General features: G+C 40.4%; 1 protein-coding gene across 28 annotated transcripts in view; it reads right to left on the bottom strand.

Annotated features, from left to right (window-relative positions):
• Positions 1–6,149: 6,149 nt before the first annotated feature.
• The window catches only part of LOC123160288 (uncharacterized), a 7,831-nt gene continuing 4,185 nt past the window's right edge, over positions 6,150–9,795 (bottom strand). For 5 of the 28 annotated variants that reach the window (XR_006480109.1, XR_006480099.1, XR_006480097.1 and 2 more), the window contains 7 exons: positions 9,520–9,559; positions 9,294–9,363; positions 8,930–9,142; positions 8,377–8,453; positions 8,124–8,221; positions 7,454–7,576; positions 6,150–6,579 (listed from right to left, as the gene is read on the bottom strand). The gene's annotated coding sequence lies outside the window, so the exon portion shown is untranslated. Of the gene's footprint in view, positions 6,616–6,811; positions 7,208–7,453; positions 7,577–8,123; positions 8,222–8,376; positions 8,454–8,562; positions 8,659–8,929; positions 9,364–9,519; positions 9,560–9,795 lie in introns of those variants that run through there. The other 23 variants (XR_006480115.1, XR_006480106.1, XR_006480116.1 and 20 more) reach the window with 21 other exon arrangements.

Genomic DNA, 9,795 nt, shown 5'->3' with positions numbered 1-9,795 from the left:
CCTCTTGCAAAAAGAAAAAAACACATTTTTCTCCGTTCACGAGAGACACATATTTACTTCTCATGAAGGCACGAGTTTGCTTCTGCAAGAGACACTGTCGTGCCTCTCGGAAAACAAAAAACGTTTTACTTTTTTCCCTTCCGTAAGAGGCACGGATTTGCTTCTCGTGGAGGCACGGATTTGCTTACGCGAGAGGAATGGCCGTGCCTCTCGCAAAAGAAAAAAAAACTCGTTTCCTTTTTCTTTTTTCTACCACGAGAGGCATAAATTTACTTCTCCTAGAGGCATGGATTTGTTTCCGCGAGAGGCACGACCGTGCCTCTCGAAAAATGAAAAAGCGAGTTTTTTTTCCATGAGAAGGACATATTTACTTCTCGTCCAGGCACGGATTTTCTTTCGGGAGAGACACGGTCATGCCTCTCGTAAAGGGAAAAACGTATTTTCATTTCTTTTCTCCTTCCGCGAGAGGCACATACTTCTCACGGAGACACGAATTTAGCTTCCGCAAGAGGCACGGTCATGCCTCTTGGAAAGGGAAAAAACATGCTTCCGGTTCGGTTTTTTCGGCCGTTTTTTTGAGAGAAAAATTCGCCTAAACCTATGAACATGAACATGGGATCTAGTTTTGAATATCTCAAGGCGAGGAATTCAACGGTGAAAATGGTTCAAGATTTGGATGCACGGTTTAAGAGATAAAATGTTTTGAATAAACTTTTCTTAGAAAAAAGGGAAAACCCTCAGGATGCGACAAGTGGCGCACATGCCGCGCGCCATTTGTCGCAACCATGTACGCCACTTGTTGCAACCTTAAAAGTTGGGAGTGACATTTGCAAAGAGTATTCCTCAATTAGCGGTTTCGTGAAATAAAGGAGGTGCGTGGCAGGTGGCTCATGTTTGATGTGGCGATCTGGTTGCGGCCTTGTTTAGAATAGACATAAGTTGGCGGGCCATTAGTTAACGTAGGGGCTATGTATCTCCCATACTGATTTCTATTAGGCATTTACTACTGTGAACGGCTATCAGGCCAGCCCAACAATGTATCAGAGCTTGAGTTTTTTTCCTGTTTTTCCACTGTTTGTAGAACGGTTTTTTGCGGGTTTTCTTTGGTTTGTTCTCTTGTATTTTTGGTTTTTGGTTTCTAGCTTACCAAGGCAATGACCAGTAGCTGGTCCAAGAGGATGATTAGCTACACTGGGACTGAGACACGACCCATACTCCTACGGGAGGGAGCAGTGGGGAATTTTCCGCAATGGGCGAAAGCCTAACGGAGCAATGCCGCGTGGAGGTGGAAGGCCTACGGGTCGTCAGCTTCTTTTCTCGGAGAAGAAACAATGACGGTATATGAGGAATAAGCATCGGCTAACTCTATCTTTCTTTTGTTTTCTTTGATTTTCACTCATTTTCTTCAGTTTCTTTTCTTTTTTTATTCAACATATATCTTATTTTCATACACATTTTACATTTTTCGTATACATCGGGAATACTTTTTATAAATGTTTACTATTTTCAATACACGACTAACCTTTTCTCAAATATATGCTTTGATGCCTAGATTTTTTCATACAAGTTGTACATTTTTTGTGTTCGTCTAAAACAATTTCTTATATACATTTAACATTTTAAGTACATGTTTAACATTTCTTTCAAAAAGTTGTTCTGAACACATTTTGCATGCCCGTTCAAATATATTTTTGTATGATACGAAATATTATTTTTAAGCAATGTGAACATTTTTATAAATTTGATAAACATTATTTTAAAAAATTCACAAACACTTTGTTTCAAACACGTGAACATTGTTCAAGAATTCAATTTTTTTACTGTATGAACATTTTTTACATTTCATGAACGTTTTTTACATTATATAACGTTATTTTTAAATGGCATATGCACTTTTTAAGCATGTGAAGAATTTTTGTAATTTCACATACTTTTTTAATGGTACAAACATATTTGTAAAGGTTTAGCAAACATCATTTTAGAGTACATTTGCATTTTTTTAATGTGTAATGAATACTTATAGAAAACAAACCAATTTTTTCATAATATATGTATTTTTTAAAAATATTGAAATAATAGAAAATAAAAAAACCGTGATGATGTCACGTGGTCCCTGGGTCAGCCCTGCATGTGAACCTCACGTTGGAGTCGCCGCGGGTGGCAAATAGTCCCCCTTCCCCCAATGGGTTCGGCAGGGCAGAGCAGACTGGACCGGGTCGCGTTGGTTAATGCCAATATGGCCTGCTGGATACAGACCAAGGTGGGAAATGGAGGAGTGTGGCAGGCCAACGCAAATGGGCCAAGTGCTTGCTGGGGCCCAAGTTTGGTTTGCTGGGGCCTGGCACTACGATAAGAAGGGTGTTTTTTCGGTTCGATCAGCATACCGTATGATTTATGCAGTCAAGGTTCAGAAGGAGGATTGGCTTGATCATCGGCCGGGACACTCAAATATTGCAGCCGACAGGCAATCTTGGTCGTAGCTGTGGAAGGTACGGGTTCCCTCCAAGATAAGAGTTTTTGTATGGAGATTAGCACATACCTCGATCCCGACGGGGCTCGTGCGACATGAGAGAAATATGGCAGATTCACCAGCATGCTCGATTTGCGGAGCAGATGAAGACACCTGGCGTCATTCACTGTTTAGCTGCTCCATGGCGCGATGTGTATGGGCTTTGGGTGATGAAGAGCTCCTCAAGCATGTGATATCAAACCAGAACTCTGATGCACGTCTATGGCTGTTTTGGCTGTTTGAATCAACAGGCCAACGTGATGTCACTCGGATTCTCGTGACAATGTGGGAAATTTGGTGGGCGCGCGGAAAAGCAATCCATGAAGAAGTGTTTCAGAGCCCTTTGTCAACCATGAGTTTCATTAGGCGCTTCTTGGAGGACTTGGATATTGTTGAGTCCCAAAAGGAGCGACCGATGCAGGTGCATGCTGCTCCGAGAGCACGGGCATGGCTGCCACCCGAGGGTGAAGCGGTGAAGTTTAACTGTGATGGTGCACTATCGACCATGGGAGAGAAGGGAACATCGGCTGTGATTTGCCGAGACAAGACAGGGAAGTTTCTTGGAGCATCAGCACTAGTCTTTGAAGGCTTGCTCGACCCGGCGAGTTTGGAGGCGCACGCGTGCAGTGAAGCACTCGCCCTTGCTCGCGATCTGAATGTGCAGGACCTGGTGATTGCGTCTGATTGTTTAGAACTGATCTCAAATATCAGTACACAAGCACTACCAGTGTATGCGTCTATTCTGCAGGATATACACATTAGCATGAACCTTTTCTCTTCAGTTAATTTTCGTTTTGAGCGTAGAGAAAACAATTTCGAGGCCCACTCGGTTGCAAAAGGAGCTGCGTCTCTGCCGGTGGGCCGCCACGTGTGGCTAGGGATCCTTTCAGATATTGCTTGTATTCCGGATGTGATGAACTCTGAATAAAATCCCCTAGTTACCTTCAAAAAAAAAAGTTGCAGCCTTATTTTGACTAGACATAAGGTGGTAGGCCATTATTTAGACTAGACATAACCTGGTGGGCTGGACAAAGATCACGAGAGGGACGACACATCGCATGTAGCAAGGGTGACCAGACCGATCATGATGGGTGGTCAAAGTCCTGTCTGATGGCCTCGACTGGCCTGTTGTCGACTATAATATGTTGATTTAGTAAATGGGAGAAGCCCATCTAGTCATGGCCGAGAGATGTAGGCATGTTGGTCAAACTCGTTAACAAATCTTGGTTTTCTTGCTCATGCTCATGTAGGGGTCGATGCAGGTGGAACATAGCTTCCCACGTAAGCTCCTTTTTAGCACTATGCGCGCTAGTGAACGAGCTAGCGCGCACCCTCCCTTCCCCCAGCAGGCCACCTTAGGCCGGCCCATTTTCGGGGTTGGATGCACCCACTTTTTTCATTCTTCTTAAAAAATTCATGGTTACAAAAAGGTTCCAAAAATGAGAATTATTTTTTTAAGAAATCATAAAAAAATTCATTGAATTAAAAAATGTTTGTGATTTATTTATTTTTCATATATTTAAAAACTGCTCACGAGTTTCCATACAAATGTTCCCGAATTTAAAAAATGTTACCAAATTTCTAAAACAAAGCTCGTGTATTCAAAACATGGTCACCATTTCATAATCAAATGTATGCATGTTCAGAATAGTTCATGAATTTGAGAAAAGTTGTAAATTCAAAAAAATTCATGATTTGCTAAAACATGTGTGCAAAAGACAAAAAATGTTGGCACATTTCAAAAATTGTTCCCAAATTTATAAACGTCATCATTAAAAAATGTTGACCAATTCAAAAAATGCTCAGGTGTTTCAAAAATCTTTTAAAATTTAATAAGATGTGCGTGTATTTGTATAAATTTTTCATGATTTCGGAATAAATACATTCCCGAATTTGTTACATGTTCATGTTTCCAAAACATTTCACTATTTAAAAAATGATCACAGAATTAAAAAAATTTAAAGGGAAATGAAGAGAAAAAAAGAAAAGAAAAAAGAAAAGCAAAAGAACAGAAAAAGGAAAATAAAAAATAAAATAAGGTGCGAAAATGAAAAAAAATGAAAATCCCTAATGAAAAAATAAGAAAAAAAGAAGGAGCTTTTTTTTATGGGAAGAAAAAGGAAGGAGCTTCGTAGGTGGCCGAAGTTTGGTCTGCTGGCGATCTAGTTTTCTTTAGTCCAATTATTTATTACTCAGTAATATTCGGTATACATGATAGGTCTGGAGGAGAGATCAATAAAAAAATGGAGGCCTAACCCTAAACCAAAAGCGTGTTTAGCAAGGTTATGTGCCTCGATTTTGTGCTACGCCCTTCTAAGATGAAGGAGCACTGATGAAACTGGCCTATTGTAGCTTCAATCTCACTGATGATACTAGCATACTAGCAAACATGCCCGTGCGTTGCAACGGGAGCGAAAAAATCACATCTCATACACACTCTCGAGACATCAGTAAATCTCTTGAAATCGTGAACGATGTCACATGAAAAACAAAATGATAAGTGATGTTGCTTAAAAACATAAAGACGTGATGATTTTTAAAGTGTATTCAAGGTGTTTTCAATTTAGACAATATAAATATCTATCTAGTTGCAAGTATCTCTTTACGCATCTGTTGTCGTTCCTTCTCGGTGGTGCCCAACAAATATTTGCATTACGATGAAAATAACATTTGCAAAAGAGCATTATTTTTGCCTCCTTGATATATGTGTTTTTTGTAATCCAAGTCAAGTATTAATTTGGTCGCAAACATGTTAGACAACTCCATCGAAAACAATCAATTTGTAAGGGCATGCATACCAAACTAGATAGGCAGCGCGCCTTGACGCGGGGTGCCGGTCCCAACGCTATGGTCAAGCAGGTAATGATCAAATAGTATGATAGTAGGAAGCCGGAAGCCTGATTTAGCACATGCATTCAACAGGACAACATATTTTCTTGTTCAAGAATAAGAATAAACTTTAGCTTATACCAAAAGCAAGACATTTAGTAAGACATGAACATGAGATCCCCTTTTAATTTTGAAGGCGTAGACACATATCTAATACTCTTTAGTCCCTTGATTGTTATTGTGGCCCTCTTATCCGTACCCACCATCATTCGGACCGTCTCATAACACCTCCAGTGCTGAGGCTGGCCATCATGTCCTCGACCGCCCATAACAACGTCGTGGTCCAGCATGTAATATATTAATATACCACAAAGCGTTTGTTACATCCAAAGAAAATTACAGTACTCCTCCGAACTAATGGGTTTAGTACCTATAGTATAATTGATTCGCATGCTCATGACAAAGAAGAAACATTTAGTTCAAAGGCAAGGCAAGACAATTGATCCTCGTCAAATTCAGCAAAAACAGTTTTTATACAACACCAAAAGCAAGCCAGCAGGAGTGCGAAATAGGAAAAGCTGGCTCTAATAGGTTCATAAAAAAACGTAAACATTCAAGATAGCAAAAACTTTAATGTTGATCTCCATGTTCCAGAACCACTCATCATCAACAACATAATATAACTAAAACATAAATAGGCCATTTCGTTATTTCTAGGAGATAAACAGAATAGATGTGTATACATCAGGACATTCAGTACCATGAAAAAAATAGAAGATTTATGTACATATCACAACTGAGATTCTCCCAGTCCACGTCAAACATTCAAGTTAATAAATATATCCTTTATCAATTTCTCAGTATCACAATGGGTTAATAATCACTCAATGTATGCTACATGCCTTTCTCTTGCTTCATGTGAACTGAATTTCTCTAAAACACTCGGTTCATAACGATCTCCAACATTAAAAGTGAGAGGTTTCTGATCTCATCCAAACCACTTTATTAGTAATTCAATGCATCATTTTTCTCTTTACTTTGACACATTAACAATATGATGACCCGCAGGAGCTGAAAGTACCGAAACCCTTATAGCTAGGGAAGGCTAATTTGGCAGCAGCCTGGCCTGCAAGCTACGTGAGGCATGGCGGGATACCCCGTCCGGCTCTGTGACGAAGGCGACCTGTAAGCCAGGATGATGGGAGTAGTAGTAGGCAAACATCCTCTCTCTACTTGCGCCGCTGTCCAAGCCAAGACATAATCAAACCTAGTAAGATCTGAAACATGAAATGAAGTGACAAACAATGCAACTACCTACCAAGCAACTGAAATTTGGATGCCACGCGATCAAAAATTGTTCGAATATCTTATCAAACAATACAATGCAATTCAATTCCGAGACCACACAATCAAAACGTACCTTAGGAGAGCAGGAGAGAGTGAGGTCATAAGGCAGAGAAAGCATCTAATAGATAAAAGGGGCACACAACAACCCAACAATAATGATGAGAGAATAATCCCACACTAATATATAAATGTGGCAAATGATTTTGAATTATTCTAGGCATAAGAGGACAACAAAAGAAAATTAAAAATAGAATTGTCTATAAGATTAGGAGCAGTTAAATGATGCGGCTTGTGATAGGACCTTTAACCTAGCATATTGGGAAATATGCAGCATAGCTATAATGTCAATCAGCAATTTTTTTTGGTCACATAACTGCACATCCTCAACGGAGTCTTGGCCTTCACAACCTAGTGTAGGCTTACACAGCCATGATTATGAGCACTTCCTCGGTATTTAGAAGAGCATATTCTTAGCTTCATCCATGTCAACTTGCCACAGGAAAACTGAAGGCGTGTCTGAATCTTCAGTGATAGACAGAAAGTACATCATGGCGCACGGTACCAAATGACCAGAAAGCAAAAACCAAATCAGAAAAATACAAACCTAGATGCCTAAATAAATAGAGAATGCAATTTCTTATAATTCTAAATTGTAGTATGGAGATCACTGTATGGCCCATGCACCAAGATTCTAAGAAAAGTTGGCATAACAATCAAGCATTGCAAATACTTGGTATTTTCTAACAGGAAAGGAGAGGGGTCTCTCACCTAGCGAAGCGATAGGGGGGGAGGCAACAGGCAAGAACAACAACGATGAAAACTGGTGCAGGTGTCGTCATAAAGATACTTGTATATGTGCGCCTAATCATATCCTGCATCTGTTTAAATTGTCTGGGAGACATATATTAGATGACATAAAAGTATATTGTGGGTAATTCAAGAAATCTATATATCCTAGAAAAATAAGTGATTTACAATTGATCAAAGGCATCCTCTTTATCATGTGGACACACAAGAAGAAAATTTCAGACCAAATGTGGCAGATCAGATTGTCTTTTCAGCTTGTGAAAAACAGTCATCTTTTTTTAGGGATAATAAGTCAAAAAGGTTATGTTGTGTTCGCAGGGAACATAACGTCCTAACGGTGGATATTCGAGTGGTATAAGCAGGTAGTATTTGTATCTCATTTAGTCGCATTAAAATGAACCTAGACTATATACTGCAGCTAATATATTTCATATTGGCGTAAAGGGAGAAGCCCAGTGAAATCAGCTAAGAATTCATCTAGGAATGATCCGTTCTGTTATTTTCAAGGGCACATATCAAATGATCCCAAGTAAGAATATCAAAGTTGTGGAATCTCAAAAGATCCATCTAGGAACGCAAGTACGGCAACTAAATAGTGATTAAATTAATGTTTGAGATTGGATAAGCTTACCTGGGTGGCCTCTTCTCCAAACGGTCCTCAACTTTGGGACATAGATGGCTTGCTTAACAAAATCCGGGCAGCATGAGCCTCTTCAAATGGAATGGTCCCTGTCATTGCCCTCAAAACATTAGACCATGCTTAGTTATAAATCACGTCACACATAGCTTAATTTTTTGGGTAGTTGTAAACATTGTACATCAATAGTTAAATAAAAGCCCAAAAGAGAACTCCAATGACTACATTATAATGCATTGCCACTTACCCATGATCAACACAACAAGATCGAAGGTCATGTCGACGGGCGGCAAGAGGGGCCTGACAGGGAGGTCCGTGCAGGATCTGGAAGGAACACACACCAGTGATGCAAAGCTCAGAACCAACAGATTGAAAGAAAGCGGCTTAAATATTCATACACAGCAGGCTAATCGGGTTAATTTACCATACATACCAGCAACTACCACAGAATAGTTGGATCTATCCAAGCAGTTCTACATAAGCTTACAAGCTCGCAAAATGCCCACACATTATGGACCCCTACCTCAAACTGCAAATCCAGATCAGATCAACTAAGATGCAGCAGCAGAGGCTAACTTCCCAACAAATCATCAATCCCCGAACCCCTTTGCTTATCCCCAATCGAATGGATCATCAAGCAAACAGAGCGGGGGCGAACAGGATCAAATCGATGAAACGACCCAGCATCAGGTGCGGCGGATTCCGTCCCAGATATTCCGTCCCAGATCCTCCCGGATCGACGCGACAGGAAAAGAAATCAACGGAGAATCATCCTGCGGGGAGGCGGATCGAGTTCGTACCTGACGGAGAGAGGCGACTCGAATCACGTGGAAGACGAGAAGGATCCGTGGGGAAAAGTTATCCTCTGCTGCTCCTCTCGTCGTCGTGGCCCCGACCAGACCGTGCCTGCGATGGTGAGGAGCAACCTCGACGGGGAGGGCAGAGGATCAAACGATAAAGCTCCATCTCCGGTCGACCGGCAAGGCAACCCCAACGACACGGCACCGTCTGAACTGCAAATCAAGCAGAGAAACAAGAAAGAGAGTAAGAAACGAGCAGAGCACAAGAGATCCGCGAGAGGTAGAGGAACCACCCAAATACTTGAACCTTCATAAAGTAATAAAAACAGAAGTTTCAGCGTATCAGCAACCCAAATACCCGAACCTTCATCCTTATTTAACCCTTCTTTTGTGTAGGTAATTTATTTTACACTCCAGTCGCAAGCTTATTCAAACTGCACCCGGCAAACAAATTTATTATTAGTAAAGCTAATGCTGGATTAATTCAAAGCTTCAAATAAAACACAGAATGCTCAAACAGAAGTAGAATTAACACCAAGAATTCAGCAAGCAGAGATTGCAAGTCACTTCAGAATGGGCTAAATGCATACCTGCAAAGGTGGATTTGCTTGCCGGGTAATAACCTTCAATCTGTAATCACTCGTGAAGTTTGCCAGATAGTTGTAGTATATTGGTAGTGCGTGAAGATAAATAAAATATCAATGAAACAAAAGTAGAATTAACGTGTAGTGAGCCCATTAACCATTCAAGTACGGTATTAGTAATGTATGAGTTATTTCTAAATACAGTTTAGTAGCAAAATTTAGGAAAGAATACACTAAGCATATTCAACCAAATACCCGCCTCAAAGTTTCTGGGTAAGTGGA

Source organism: Triticum aestivum, chromosome 7B (assembly GCF_018294505.1).
Source record: "Triticum aestivum cultivar Chinese Spring chromosome 7B, IWGSC CS RefSeq v2.1, whole genome shotgun sequence".
Classification (NCBI taxonomy): domain Eukaryota; kingdom Viridiplantae; phylum Streptophyta; class Magnoliopsida; order Poales; family Poaceae; genus Triticum; species Triticum aestivum.
Note: the sequence above shows the minus strand (reverse complement) of the source record. Positions and strands in the feature narration are given on the sequence as shown.